The sequence below is a fragment of the Mustela nivalis genome, assembly GCF_964662115.1.
Source record: "Mustela nivalis genome assembly, chromosome: 14".
Lineage (NCBI taxonomy): Eukaryota > Metazoa > Chordata > Mammalia > Carnivora > Mustelidae > Mustela > Mustela nivalis.
Genome location: NC_139033.1, coordinates 85080423 through 85095731, shown reverse-complemented (window position 1 = coordinate 85095731; position 15309 = coordinate 85080423). Strand labels below are relative to the sequence as shown.

The window sequence follows — 15309 nt, the reverse complement described above, 5'->3', positions numbered from 1 at the left end:
CGCAGACACATACCGAGGCAGCTCACAGTCCCACTGGCATCAGTGTGCACCTTGCCAAGATTGTGGTTGATATATTCAGCTATACATCCCCTCAAGCACATCTCACCAAACTTACAAGGAGGAAGAAGACCTCCAAGGAGGAAGAATTCAGAGACTGTGACCTCTCCTACAACACTATTGGATATAGACATAAATGGCATGTTGGAAAGGGAATTCAGGGTAACAATTATCCAGGCAGTGGCTAGGTTGGAGAAAAGCATTAGTAACAATATAGAATCTCTAAAGGCAGAAGGGAGAGCCAATCTGGCAGAAGTTAAAAATGCTATCAATGAGATCCAATCTAATCTAAATACTCTAATACCTAGGGTAACTGAAACAGAAGATAGAATTAGTGATATAAAGAACAAACTGATAGAGAAGAAGGATCAGGAAGAGGCCTGGAACAAATAGCTTAGAAGCCATGAAAATGGAATTAGGGACATAAATGATGCCATGTAACATTCCAATGTCAGAAATACTGGGATCCTGGAGTGGGTGGAGAAAGAGAGAAGACTAGAAGATATGGTTGAAAAAATTCTGGATGAAAATTTCCCCAATCTGGGGAATGGAGTAAGCATTTGTGTCCTAGAGGCAGAAAGAACACCACCAAGATCAACGTATCTAGGAAGACACTTGATTGTGAAATTCACGAATCATAATTTTAAACAAGAGGTCCTAGTGGCATTTGAGGGGAAGAGATTCCTTATGTACAGAGGAAGGACAATTAGACTAACCTCAGACCTGTCCACAGAAATCTTGCAGGCTATAAAGTGTTGGCAAGACATACTCAGGGCACTAAATGAGAATAACATGCAACCAAGAATACTTTATTCAGCAAGGTTGACATTCAAAATGGATGGAGAGATAAAGAACTTCCAAGACCACCAAGGTTTAAGAGTACGTGACTACCAAGCTGGCACTGTAAGATATATTAAGGGGGGTTCTATAAAAGAAGAAAGAACTCAAGAGTGGCATAGAAAAAGAAATTTATAAAAACAATCCATAGAGGGGCACCTGGGTGGCTCAGTGGGTTTAAGCCTCTGCCTTTGGCTCAGGTCATGATCCCAGGGTCCTGGGATCGAGCCCCTCCTGCTCAGCGGGGAGCCTGCTTCCTCCTCTCTCTCTCTCTCTCTCTCTCTCTCTCTCTCTGCCTCCTTGTAATCTCTGTCTGTCAGATAAATAAAATCTTAAAAAAAAAAAAAAAACAATCCATAGAAACAAGGACTTTACAGGCAACATGATTTCAAAACAACATATCTTTGAATAATCATTCTCAACGTGAATGACCTAAATGCTCCCATTAAAGGCACAGGGTTGCAGACTGGATAAAACAACAGGACTCGCCCATATGTTGTCTACAAGAGACGTATTTGGAACCTAAAGACACATACAGACTGAAAGTGCAGGGACGAAGAAACATCTTTCATGCCAACAGGCCTCAAAGGAAATCTGGTTAGTGATTCTCATATCAGATAAATTAGATTTTAAGCTAAAGAATGTAGTCAGAGATAAAGAAGGACACTATGTCATTCTTAAAGTGTCTATTGACCAAGAAGATCTAGCAATTGTAAATATTTATGCCCCCCAACATGGGAGCAGCCAACTACATGAGCTAACTGTTAAACAAAATAAAGAGTCATATAGATGTGAATACATTAACTGCAGGGGATCTTAACACACCACTCTCAGTAACAGACAGATCATCCAAGCAGAAAACCAAGAAAGAAATGAGAGCATTGAAAGACACATTGGACCAGATAGACCTCATAGATACATACAGAACATTCCACCCTAAAACAACAGAATACTTATTCTTCTTGAGTGCACAAATTGAGTGCACTATTTCCCAAAATAGACCACATACTGTGTCACAAATCAGGGCTCAACCAATCTTCAGAAATTATTATCAATATGCTGATAATTTAAGCAACCTTGATGAAATGGATGCATTCCTGGAAAACTATAAACTTACAAGACCAAATCAGAAAAAAAAATGATAGCCTGAATAGTCCAATATCTAGTAATGAGATTGAAGCAGTGATCAAAAACCTCCAAAAAACAAAACAAAACAAAAAAAAAAAAAAAAACAAGAGCCCAGGGCCTGACGGATTCCCCGGGGAATTCTAGCAAACATCCAAGAAAGAATAATACCTATTCTCCTGAAGCTGTTTCAAAAAATAAAAACAGAAGGAAAACTTCCAGACTCTTTCTATGAAGCCAGCATTACCTTGACCCCCCAAACCAGACAAAGACCCCATCAAAAAGGAGTTTCAGACCAATATCCCTGATGAATATGGATGCCAAGATTCTCAACAAGATCCTAGCTAATAGGATCCAACAGTACACTAAAAACATTATCCTCCATGACCAGGTGAGAATTATCCATAGGATACAAGGTGACTCAATATTCACAAATCAATCAAAGTGATAGAACAAGTCAATAAGAGAAGAAAGAAAAATCACACGGTCCATTCAATTTATGCAGAAATAGCATTTGACAAAATACAGCATCTGCTCCTCATTAAAACTCTTCAAAGTAAAGGGATAGAGGGAACATTCCTCAACTTCATAAAATCTATGAAAAACCCACAGCAAATATCATTTTCAATGGGGAAAAGCTGATAGCCTTCTCTTTGAGATCAGAAACACAACAAGAATGCCCACTCCTGCCCCTGTTGTTCAACATAGTACTAGCAGTCCTAGCAACAACAATCAGAAAACAGAAAGAAATAAAATGTATTCATACAGGCAAAGAAGAAGTCAAACTCTCTCTCTTCACAGATGACATTATATTTTATATGGAAAACCCAAAGGCTCCACTCCCAAACTACTAGAACTCATACAGCAATTCAGTAATGTGACATGATACAAAATCAATGCAAAGAAATCAGTTGCTTTCTTATACACTAACAATGAAAATATAGGAAGGGAACTTAGAGAATCAATTCTTTTTACTATAGCACCAAGAACCATAAGATACCTGGGAGTAAACCTAACCAAAAAGGTAAAGGATCTGTACTTGAGGAACTATAGAACACTCATGGAGGAAATTGAATAAGACATAAAGTAAGAAAAGCAGGAGCACCTGGGTGGCTCAGTGGGTTAAGCAGCTGCCTTCGGCTCAGGTCATGATCTCAGGATCCTGAGATCGAGTCCTGCATCGGACTCTCTGCTCAGCAGGGAGCCTGCTTCCCTCTCTCTCTCTCTCTGCCTGCCTCTCCGTCTACTTGTGGTTTCTCTCTGTCAAATAAATAAATAAATAATCTTTAAAAAATTTTAAAAAAAATTAAAAAGTAGGAAAAGCATTCCATGCTCATGGATCTGAAGAATAAACATTGTTAAAATGTCTACAGTTCCCAGAGCAATGCTTTCAATGCAATCCTGATCAAAATTCCACTGGCAATTTTCAAAGTGCTGGAACAAACAATTCTGAAATTGGTATGGAATCAGAAGAGACCCTGAATTGCTAGAAAACGTTGAAAAAGAAAAACAAAACTGGGGGCATCATGTTGCCTGATTTTAAGCTTTACTACAAAGCTGTGATCACCAAGATAGCATAGTACTGGCACAAAAACAGACACATAGACCAGAGGAACACAGCCCAGATATGGACCTGCAACTTTATGGTCAAATGGTCTTCGACAAAGCAGGAAAAAATATCCACTGGAAAAAAGACAGTTTCTTCAATAAATGGTGCTAAGGAAATTAAACAGCTATATGTAGAAGAATGAAACTTGACCATCCTCTTACACCATACACAAAAATAGACTTGAAATGGATAAAAGACCTCAGTGTGAGGCAGGTATCTATCAAAATCCTAGAGGAGAACATAGGCAGTAACCTCTTTGACATCAGCCATAGCAACTTCATTCAAGACATGTCTCCAAAGTCAAAGGAAACAAAAATGGAAATGAACTTTTGGGACTTCATCAAGATTAATAGTTTCTGCACAGCAAAGGGAACAGTCAACAAATCATCGAGGCAACACCCAGAACTGGAAAAGATATTTGCAAATGACACTAAAGGCCAAGGGCTGATATCCAAGATCTATAAAGAACTCCTCGAATTCAACACTCAAAAAACAGATAATCAGGTCAAAAAATGGGCAAAAGACATGAACACATACTTCTCCAAAGAAGACATACAAATGGCTAACAAACACATGAAAAAATGTTCATCATCACCAGCCATCAGGGAGATTCAAATCAAAACTATTTGAGATACCACCTTACACCAGTTAGAATGGCCAAATTAACATGACAGTAAACAACAAGTGTTGGAGAGGATGTGGAGAAAGGGGTACCCTCTTATACTGTTGTTGGGAATGCAAGGTGGCACAGCCACTTTGGAAAACAGTGTGGAGATTCCCTAAGAAATGAAAAATAGAGCTACCCTATGACCCTGAAATTGCACTACTGGGTATTACTTCAAAGATACAGATGTAGTTAAAAGCATGGACATATATAACCTAATGTTCATAGCAGCAATGGCCACAGTCATCAAACTGTGCCTTTCAACAGACAAATGGATAAAGAAGATATGGCACATATATACAATGGAATATTATGCCCCCATCAGAAAGGACGAATACCAAATTGTTGTATCAACATGGATGGGACTGGAGGAGATTATGCTGAGTGAGATAAGTCAAGCAGAGAGAGTCAATTATCATATGGTTTTACTTACTTGTGGTGAGTAAAGAATATAACAGGGAGGACATTAGGAGAAATAAAGAGAGAGATGAACCATGAGAGACTGTGAACTCTGAGAACAAACTGAGGGTTTTGGAGGGGAGGTGGTTGTGGAGTTAGGTGAGCCTGGTGGTGGGTATTAAGAAGGGCATGTATTGCATGGAGCACTGGATATAGTGCTTAAATAATGAATCTTGGAACACTGAAAAAATAAAATAAAATTTATAAAAGTATATAAATAATAAATATGTTTTATTTGTTATTTTATTTATTTATTTGCTAGAGACACAGCAAGAGATGGAACACAAACAGGGGGAGTGGGAGAGTGAGAAGCAAGCTTCATGCTGAGCAAGGAGCCAGACATGGGTCTTGATCCCAGGACTCTGGAATCAAAACCTGAGTCAAAGGCAGACACTTAACATCTGAGCCACCTATGCTCCCCCAAGATTTTATTCATTTATTTTAAGAATATACAGAGAAAGAGAGCACAGGCGGGGGAGAGGCAGGCAGAATGAGAGGGAGAAGAAGACCCCAGGATCATGACCTGAGCCAAAGGCAGATGCCTAACCAACTGAGTGACCCACATGCCCGCCTTGAAGCCTTTGACTTGAATTTGGGTTGGGACGCTGTGAGGAAGTTACCACTTGGCCAATAGAAAGGACAGTGATTCCCCCACTCCTGTCCCAAAGTGACCTCTGTGTCATTAAAGAACCATACCTTGGAGAAGAGGAACTATAAAGATATTTTAAGCATTGTAGAACACATGATTCAAGTGACATTTTTACTCAGGAATCAAGAATATCACCATGCCCTCCAGTACAGTGGGGATATCTGCTTATCCCATCTACTAGAGATACAGCTTACCCCAGATCTATAAGGGACATAGAATCACCCAAGGGCCATTTTCCCATAACTGTCAGCAGAAACTGTCAGCAGTATGGAGATACTTGCTTATTGTCCTGGTGAAGTAGGCCAAGAAGTAAGAGTATGGGTAGTTGAAAAGGCCAACAAAAAGCCTCTGGAACTATGTCTTATTCCATTTTTTCAAGATAATAATTTATAAAATATTAGTATTGTGGGAAAATAGTAGAGATTAGGGTTACACTTAATGATGTATTGGTACTAGTCCCCAACATGCCTACCTTTATTTCTTCAATCTGGCTTCTAAACAAAAACTATCAATAACAACAACCAAAGCACATGGATCCTGCCAGATGAACGTGGACTATTACAAACTCAGACAAGTAGTATCTCAGTCAAAGCTGTTCTGCTTGAGTAGCCTATTTTCTAGAGCACATTAATTATCATTATTTCAGTTAAACGTATAGAGCCATAAATCTGGTGAATGCTCACTTTTCCATACCTATCAGCTGGCATATAGAGTATCAAATGCTGTTCACACTCACATAGAGTAAACAACAGTACATTTAAGGTGTTGCCCCCAAACTGTTTTTACTCTTCTTCATAGACAGCATATCCTCAAGAAAACTGGACCATCTGTGTATTGTACAGAACCTGACGATATATTATATTGCTGACATTGATTTGTTTGAACAAGTTGAGCAAGAGGTGGAAGTACATCAACGTCTTTAGTAAGACACCAAAGTTCCTGAGGATGGGGAACCCACCCTATAAAGAATCAGGGGCCCATCACACCAGTGCCCTAGGGATTCCCTAGTCTAGAACTTTTTTGGATACCTCTAAAATATAAAATAAAGTATCATATGTCACAACTTTCATCCTCAAAAAACAATCCTAGTGCTTCACTAGGATTATTCTGGTTCTGGAAGCACATTTTCTACAACTGGAGAAATTGCTGTGACCCATTTTCAGGTGACCAAGAAAGAGGCTAGTTTTTTTTTTTTTAATAAGATTTTATTTATTTATTTGTCAGAGACAGAGGGAGAGAGAGCGAGTGAGCACAGGCAGACAGAGAGGCAGGCAGAGGCAGAGGGAGAAGCAGGCTCCCTGCCGAGCAAGGAGCCCGATATGGGACTCGATCCCAGGACGCTGGGACCATGACCCGAGCCCAAGGCAGCCGCCTAACCAACTGAGCCACCCAGGCGTCCCGAAAGAGGCTAGGTTTGAAAAATTAGAGATAAGTGAGTGTTCTACATACTCTTGCTGAGGCAAACACTTCAGCCTTTGGAGCCATATGACCCTGGATTAGTAGAACTACATGTCATGAGAAAAGAATAATAAAAACATCAGGTGAAATATTTGGCAAGGAGGAATTGCTCCCAAGACTCATTGTAGGAAGCTTGGAGATCTGAGCATGGACATGAGGTGAACTGTAATGGATGTAGTGGTACCCTCCATAATGCCCTTCTCTAGGACTGAACCATGCCTTCTCCAGCAGCTGAATGTAACTAGCCAAAAGGTCTCCCCTGAATCATGTTATGAGACTAATCCTTTTTAATGGGTTATGGTTTATGGGTTCATCCAAGCCCACCAACTCTCCCAGGTGTAACTTGCATTCAGAGACTGAATGATGCATAGTTACCAGGTTCTACCCCTCTCATCCCTCTTCAGGACCCTGAGAGATCTTGTCAACTCTCGTGCCCATCATGGGAGTGTCTGCCTTGTTGCAACTGCCTCACCTTCTGCCTCTGACCAATCATGCCTCCTTCTACTCCTACTACCTGGTTGCCCTGGAAGAGTTCCCCATTATCTTTGTGGAAAAGCTTGCCATCGCAGAGCCAGGAAATTACTGTTACAAAGTCTGATAGCCCAGAAAATTTAGGCCAGAGAATGGCTTCTTCCATCTACTCTCCATCAGTCCTAATAGACAGAGAGAATGGCATGTGCCATTCTGTGGATAGTAAATACTCAGCATATTTATGGGAGAAACATGAATGTCTATGAAACATATCTGAAGCTAATAGAGGATAGTGGTACAGGCATATCTTATTTTTCTGCACTTTGCTTTATTGTACTTCACAAATATTGCATTTTTATAAACTGAAGTTTTGTTGTCACCCTGCATTGAGCAAGTTTATTTGGCACCATTTTTTCCAAACTTGGCTAACTTCATGTCTCTGTATCACATTTTGTGTTTAATTCTCAGAATTTGTCAAACATGTTCATTATTATTATATTTGTTCTGGTGATCTATGATCAGTGATGACTTATACTGCTATTGTCACTGTCCTGGTGCACCACAAACCCTGCCCATATAAGATGGAAAACTTAATCAAAAAATATGTGTTGATTGCTCCACCAACTATACATTCCTCCATCTCTTTCCCTAGCCTCAGGCCTCCCCATTTCCTGATTCAGAACAAGATTAAAATCATGTCACTAAATAAACCTACAATGGCCCCATGGTGCTTAAGTGAAATTAAAAACTGTACAACTCTCACTTTAAATCATAACCTAGAAATTATTAAACTTCATGAGGAAGATTTGCCCAAAGCCAATAGAGGCAAAAAAACTAGGTCTCTTTTGCCAGTTAGTGAAGTTATGAGGGGAAAACAGTTATGAAGGAAATTAACAGTGCTATTTCAGTGATACACAAATGATAAGAAAGCAAAAGAACCATTGTCACTGGAGAAAGTGAGAATGATCTGGACAGAAGATTGAAACATCCACAACATTCCCTTAAGTTAAAGCCTAATCCAGAGCAAGGCCCTAACTCTCTTCAAATCTATGAAGGCTAAGAGAGGTGAAGATGCTGTAGAATTGAAAGTTTGAATTTAGCAGAGGTCAGTTCATAAGCCATAAGGAAAGAACCCATTTCTATAATATAAAAGTGCAAGGTGAGGCATCAAGCTTTAATGTGGAAGCTACAGCAAGTTATCCAGAAGATATAGCTAAGTCATGAAGGTGGTTATGCTAAACAATGATTTTTCAATGTAGATGAAACATTCTTCAGTTGGAAGAAGATGTCATTCAGTACTTCCATAGCTAGAGAGGTGAAGTGAATGCCAGGCTTCAAAGCTTCAAAGACCAGGCTGACTTTCTCCTTAGGGATAATGCAGCTGATGGCTTTAAATTGGAGCCAATGTTCATTAACCATTCCAAAAATCCTATGGCACTTAAGAGTTATGCTAAATCTATTCTATCTGTGCTCTATAAATAAACAACAAAAGCCTGGATGGCAGCACATCTGTTTATAATATGGTTTGATGAATATTTTAAACCCACTGTTGAGACCTACTGTGCAGAAGAACAGATCACTTTCAGAATATTATTACTACTGCTCAATGACAATAAGCCTGGTCACCTAAGAGCTCCAATGGAGGTGCATAATGAGATTAATGTCATTTCATAACTGCTAGCACAACATCCATAGTAATTTTGACTTTCAAGTCTTGTTACTGGAGAAATATGTTCTATAACTGTCATAGAGAGTACTTCTTCTGATGGATATGAGCAAAGTAAGTGGACAACTTTCAGAAAGGATTCACTATTCTAGATGCTACTAAAAACATTTATGATTCATGGGAAGATATCAAAAGAGCAACATGAATAGGAGTTTGGAAGAAGTAGATTCCAACCTTCAATGGGCTCAAGGCTTCAGTGGAGGAAATAATTGCAAATATAGTAGAAATTATTAAACTAGAATTATAAGTGGAGCATGAATATGTAACTGAATTGCTACAAACTTGTGATAGACCTGAATGGATGATGTGTTGCTTCTTATGAATGAGCAAAGAAATCGGTTTCTTGAGAGGGAAACTGCTCCTGGTGAAGATGCTATATTGCTTGTTGAGATGACAACAAAGCATTGAGAATATTACACAAACTTATTCATAAAGCAGTAGCAGACTTTGAGAGCATTGACTCCAACTATGAAAGAAGTTTCACTGAGGGTAAAATGCTAATGAACAGCACTGCATGATATTAGGGAAACCATTCATTTAAAAAAGTCAATTGTTTCTTTTGCCTTTGGAGACATATCTTGAAAGAAGTTGCTGTGGCTGATATCGAAGAGATTACTCTCCTCTAGGATTCTGATGGATTCCTGTCTCATGTTGAGGTCTTTTATCCATTTTGAGTTTATCTTTGTGTACAGTGTAAGAGAATGGTCGAGTTTCATTCTTCTACATATAGCTGTCCAGTTTTCCCAGCACCATTTATTGAAGAGACTGTCTTTTTTCCACTGTATTTTTTTTTCCTGTTTTGTCAAAGATTAATTGACCATAGAGTTGAAGGTCCATAAAAAAGTCAATTGACAGGGCAAACTTCCTTATTGTCTTATTTTAAGAAATTGACACACCCCAACCTTTAGCATCCACCACCCTTGTCAGTCAACAGCCATTGACACTGAGGCAAGACCCTCCCCCTGCAAAAAGATGACTCACTTAAAGCTCACATGATGGTTATCACTTCTTTTTTTTTTTCTTTTAGCAACAATGTGTTTTTTAATTAAGGTAATTAAGAGATTTGGACTTGCCTTATGACAGATGACTCAGATTGATGTCACTGATGTGAGCCTGGACCCTGAAAAATCCAAAGTATCCCAAAACACCCTTGATTCTGACGCAAATTGCAAGTTCCACAGTCTCCAAGACTACCTCAGTCTTGAAATTCCCTAGGTAGACTCAGATAACTCACTGAAACCTGTTGCATCCATAGATATGGCTTATTACAAAAAAAGATGCAGATGAAAATCAGCCAAAGGATGAGGCAACATGGGCTGGTGCTAGGAGGATTCCAAGCAAAAGCTTCCAGTTGTCTTCTCTCAGTGGAGTCATAGGCACTGATAATGTCTCCTGGTAGCAATGTTGGATACTATGAATGGAGCACTGCAAACCAAGAAAGCTCACCCAACCCAGTTATCCATTGTGGGGATGGTGGGGCAGTATGCTTAGTCCTATAGACTTGCTTGAAAATTTAGCTGACTAACCTCCCCAATTCACAATAAAAGCTTTAACCCTCAGTCTTTGGTGGTATTCTTTCTTAAAGTTCTCTAAAGTCAATTATTGAAATCTGACTTAAACTAGCTGGTAATTCAATGTAAGGCTCAAATTCCTAACTTCAGTAAAGTCACCTGGTCATGAAACAATTCCTTTAATCACTCAAAACACTCAGATAAGAAATTGAGACTATATAACACTACAATTGACACTAGGATGGCATCTCAACAACTGGAGAAAGAAGTATAAACAGTAATGAACCAAGAAGAAACAAGCAATGAATGTAGAATGACCCGCCAAATACAGTTGCAATGACAAAAAGGTAAATCAATAGTTATTTGTTAAATGAATGAGACCTCACATCCTCAGCACAAGGAAGCCAGCAGGGCACTGTGTATCTTCTGAGAGGACTGGCAGGAACTCAAATGGTTCCAATTTAATGGACACTGTGTAAAATTTCAGAGCAGCTGTTTCCTCTCAAGGAAAAAATCCACAGCACACAGCCACCCCTGGCCTGTCCCCTGCCCTCCCACTCATCCCTGACAGTGTAGCTGCTGTCAGGGTTGAAGACCTATGCAGTGGACTGGGAGATAGAGGACTCAGATTTGCATAATGCAACATTCAAACACACCCCCTTTCCACAGAAGCCCAGGAGGAGATAAAGAGCCATCAGAAAGTCTACCCTCAGCTCTGGGGCAAGGGGTCCTTCCAACATCTAAACCATGACCTGGACTCTTCTCCTCCTCCTCCCTCTCCTCACCCAATTCCCAGGTTCATGGAGATTTCAGAGGCCACCCTTTTTGGGGGGGGGGGGGAATCCCTCTGTCTTTATTATTCATTCCTAACATGTGTTTATTTTCATTTCAGGGATCAGTTCTGAGGCAGTGGTGACTCAGGAGCCCTCACTGACTGTGTCCCCAGGAGGAACAGTCACTCTCACCTGCACCTCCAGCACTGGAGCAGTCACCAATGCTCACTATCCATACTGGTTCCAGCAGAAGCCTGGCCAATCCCCGAGGACACTGATTTTCAACCCAAACAGCAAACACTCCTGGAACCCTGCCCGATTCTCAGGCTCCATCCTTGGGGGCAAAGCTGCCTTGACCCTCACAGGGGCCCAGCCTGAGGATGAGGCTGAGTACCACTGCTGGCTGGTACATGATGGTGTTAGGCACAATGGTAGATTCAGATGAGAAACCAGGACAAAAACATGTTCTAGTCCTTGTGATAAAGAGATTGCATGATCAGACATACCAACTCTCAAGCAACCTAAATGTGGACCATGTATTAAAGGTGAAGGGAAGGGTCCGGATTGACTCCTCTAACTACCTTAGCCGAAGCGGAAGAAATACATGAATGATTTGGAAGGAACTGACTCAGGAAAAGCAAAATCCAGTTATTTCATAACCCAGAAGGAATAGTGACAACTGGATCATATCTAAGGGTTGAGATCAAACACATTTCCTCCTAAAAGGAGCACCCTCCATGATGTACTTTGCTGGTTAAGTGCAAAGAGAAGAAATACTCTGCATTTATTTATAAATAAATATAAAAATAAGTAACATTTATTTGATTGGGTTGCATTTAATGTAGCATTTATATATTGTATAAAATAAAACATTAAAAATTATGAAAATTTTCAAAAAGGTCCTTTATACTAAAACTTTACTAATATTACTGTAAGTACAATCAATCATTTTAAACTATACTTCTGAATTTGAATGCATTCTTTAATTTTTGTTTTCAATGTTTCCACAATTGTTATCAAAATTTACACTCATATTTCTGCATTTTATACACAGGTCCTGCCATATAAGATTAATGTAGTAGCTTCCCACTTATTAAAAAATATACAAGGGGTACCTGAGTGGCTCAGTCAGTGGACTATGGGTCTGACTCTTGATTTCAGCTCAGATCATGAGCTGAGAGTCCTGGGATGGAGCCCTGTGTTTGGCTTCTCACTCAACAGGGAGTCTGCTAGAGATTCCCTCTCTCCTTCTCCCTTTGCCCTGCTCCCCTTTGAAATAAATAAATCTTTGAAACATGTATATAAATATTTGAAAGACTGTTTAATATTATTTTGATTTCAGCACTAATGCAATATTATAGCATTTAGGTAATTCCAAGTGTTTACTAACCAAATAAAGGAGTGATGTTTTATAATTAATCTTATTATTAATAAAACATTCCTGGTCATTTCTATAGATTTTGTGAGATAAGAGGGATGTGCCTGCCATTGTCAATGGGAAGCCTCAAGTCATTACTCCTGACTATACAATGCACCAAATAGGAAAACAGGAAGTTAGTTGCTGCAAATGTTTATGTTTATAGTGTGACACATTTGGGACAGTGCATAGCCAAAACCACACCATTGTCTTTAAGCCTGCATTAGGCCAGTGTTTCTCAAACTTTAATGTATTAGTCACCTGAGGACTTTATAAAATGTAGATTCTGGTTCAAAGGGCCTAGAGTGAGGGCAGAGAATCCACATTTCTAAAAGCTTCCTGCCCCATAAATCCACGTGTATGTTTTAATAATAGGAAATCTGCATGAATAGTATAAATAAGGAGAATCATTGGCAGACAAGAACCTAAGAACTCTGACATAAAGAACAAATGAGTTTATATTATAGAAGCATTATCCCACCCCTACCCCAGCCCTCCATGCACAGATCCTGCCAGAATAACAGAGGCTCCTCTTTCTTTAAGAACAAAAAACAAAAGCAAAAAATAAAAACAGACAAACAAACAAAACCCTGTATTCCCTGGAGATCCTGTCCAATCTCCCTATTGTCTTCTCCTCCAGTCCCATTTTGAAGTGCAGACTATTCCCTATCTCTGACACAGACTGCTCTTCTAAGTTCATGGCTCCCTCTCCCTTTCCAACCAACCTTCTCTATGTTCCTCTGCAGTTAATCACCAAGGCCTTCATAGCAGGAAAGCCGCTGTCATTTGTCCAGATCTTTGCTACTTGGAACTGGACACGTAACATTCTTTCCTCCTTGAACATCTCTATTCCCACACTTAAGTGTGCTTATTCTCTTTTGTTCACCTCAGCCAGTATTTTCTCTTTCTAGTTCCCCCAGGACCCCCCTCATTTTCTAGTGAATGCAGTGAACCACACAAACATGTTAATTTATCCTCCCAAATACTCACCACGCTGACCTTTGAGAAATCAAGTAAGAAGAGAAACTTCGATATGAACAACCTGGGAGGGTCTGTCTGATGGTTGAACTCTCAGCTGGGAAACCAGACACCTGTGACCCTGCCTCTATTTTGTTCTTAAGGGTCCAGTGGCTGGACCTCTGGGTCCTCCAAGAGTCACTAAGGAGTCACTGACCATGCCCTCCCCATCTCCAACCAGCTCCACCTCAAGATGAATGCCTGAGCTCCATGTCCCATGTGAGGAGGCACAACCAGGGGTAGAAAAATATATTTACAGAATCCTCTACCTCCTCAGGGGTTGGGGAGGGAATAAGAGAGACTGGAGGTTGTTTGCCCTATTGTATGACAAGAGACAGATTTCTGGGGGAGGAGTCAAGATGGCGGAGAAGTAGCAGGGTGAGACTACTTCAGCTAGCAGGAGATCAGCTAGATAGCTGATCTAAAGATTTCAAACACCTGCAAATCCATCGGCAGATTGAAGAGAAGAAGAACAGCAATTCTGGAAACAGAAAAACAACCACTTTCTGAAAGGTAGGACCGGCGGAGAAGTGAATCCAAAACGACGGGAAGATAGACCCCAGGGGGAGGGGCCGGCTCCCGGCAAGCGGCTGAGCAATGGAGCACAAAACCGGGACTTTTAAAAGTCTTTTCCACTGAGGGATATCGCTCCAGAGGCTAAACAGGGGTGAAGCCCACCCGGGGTCAGCGTGGCCTCAGGTCCCGCGGGGTCACAGAAGGATCGGGGAGTGTTGCAGAGCTTGTGCATATTGGAACGGGAAAGCTGGCTACAGAGATAGAGCTGACAGTAAGCTCACAGCTCGGGGTTACCTTGAACCGGTCGCAGGCTCGGTGAGCTCGGAGCGCGGCTGGAGGTCAGGCAGACGGGAGTAACTGGGCGCTGTTCTCTGAGGGCACAATGAGTAGTGGGGCCCCGGGCTCTCGGCTCCTCCGGGCCGGAGACCAGGAGGCCGCCATTTGTATTCCCGTCCTCTGGAACTCTACAGAAAGCGCTCAGGGAACAAAAGCTCCTGAAAGCAAACCTGAGCAGATTACTCAGCCCGGCCCCTGGTAAGGGCGGTGCAATTCTGCCTGGGGCAAAGACACTTGAGAATCACTACACCAGGCCCCTCCCCCATAAGATCAACAAGAAATCCAGCCAAGACCAAGTTCACCTAACAAGGAGTGCGGTTTCAATACCAAGGAGAGCAGTAGAATTCCAGAAGAGGAGAAAGCAAAGCATGGAACTCATGGCTTTTCCCTGTGATTTTTTTTTCTTTTCTTTTCTTTTCTTCTTTTTTTTTTTTCCCCCTGTGATATTTTTAGTCTTGCAGTTAATTTAATTTTTTTCTTTTTCATTTTCTTCTTTTCTTCTGCTAAAATTTTTTTAAACTTTTACCTTTTTCTTTTCTAACGTTTTTTAACTAGTTTATCTAATATATATATTTTTTCCTTTTTATATTTTTTTTTATTCATTTTCCTTTTTTAAATTATTTTATTTTTTTTTACTTTTTACTTTTTTTTTTCTCTTTCTTTTTTTAAACCTCTTTTTATCCC

At 40.4% G+C, this 15309-nt stretch overlaps 1 protein-coding gene and 2 gene segments (V, D, J or C); 2 read left to right on the top strand and 1 right to left on the bottom strand.

The window, feature by feature from the left end:
- Positions 1-15309, top strand: part of LOC309847518 (immunoglobulin lambda-1 light chain-like) — a 1783291-nt gene that overhangs the window by 730320 nt on the left and 1037662 nt on the right.
- The window catches only part of LOC309847513 (immunoglobulin lambda-1 light chain-like), a 1777964-nt gene that overhangs the window by 730320 nt on the left and 1032335 nt on the right, over positions 1-15309 (top strand).
- Positions 1-15309, bottom strand: part of LOC309847501 (zinc finger protein 280B-like) — a 460063-nt gene that overhangs the window by 395586 nt on the left and 49168 nt on the right. For 8 of the 13 annotated variants that reach the window (XR_014302463.1, XR_014302464.1, XR_014302465.1 and 5 more), the window contains one exon: positions 6850-6905. The exons of the other annotated variants lie outside the window; for them this stretch is intronic. The gene's annotated coding sequence lies outside the window, so the exon portion shown is untranslated. The remainder of the gene's footprint in view (positions 1-6849; positions 6906-15309) is intronic. 13 annotated transcript variants of the gene reach the window in all.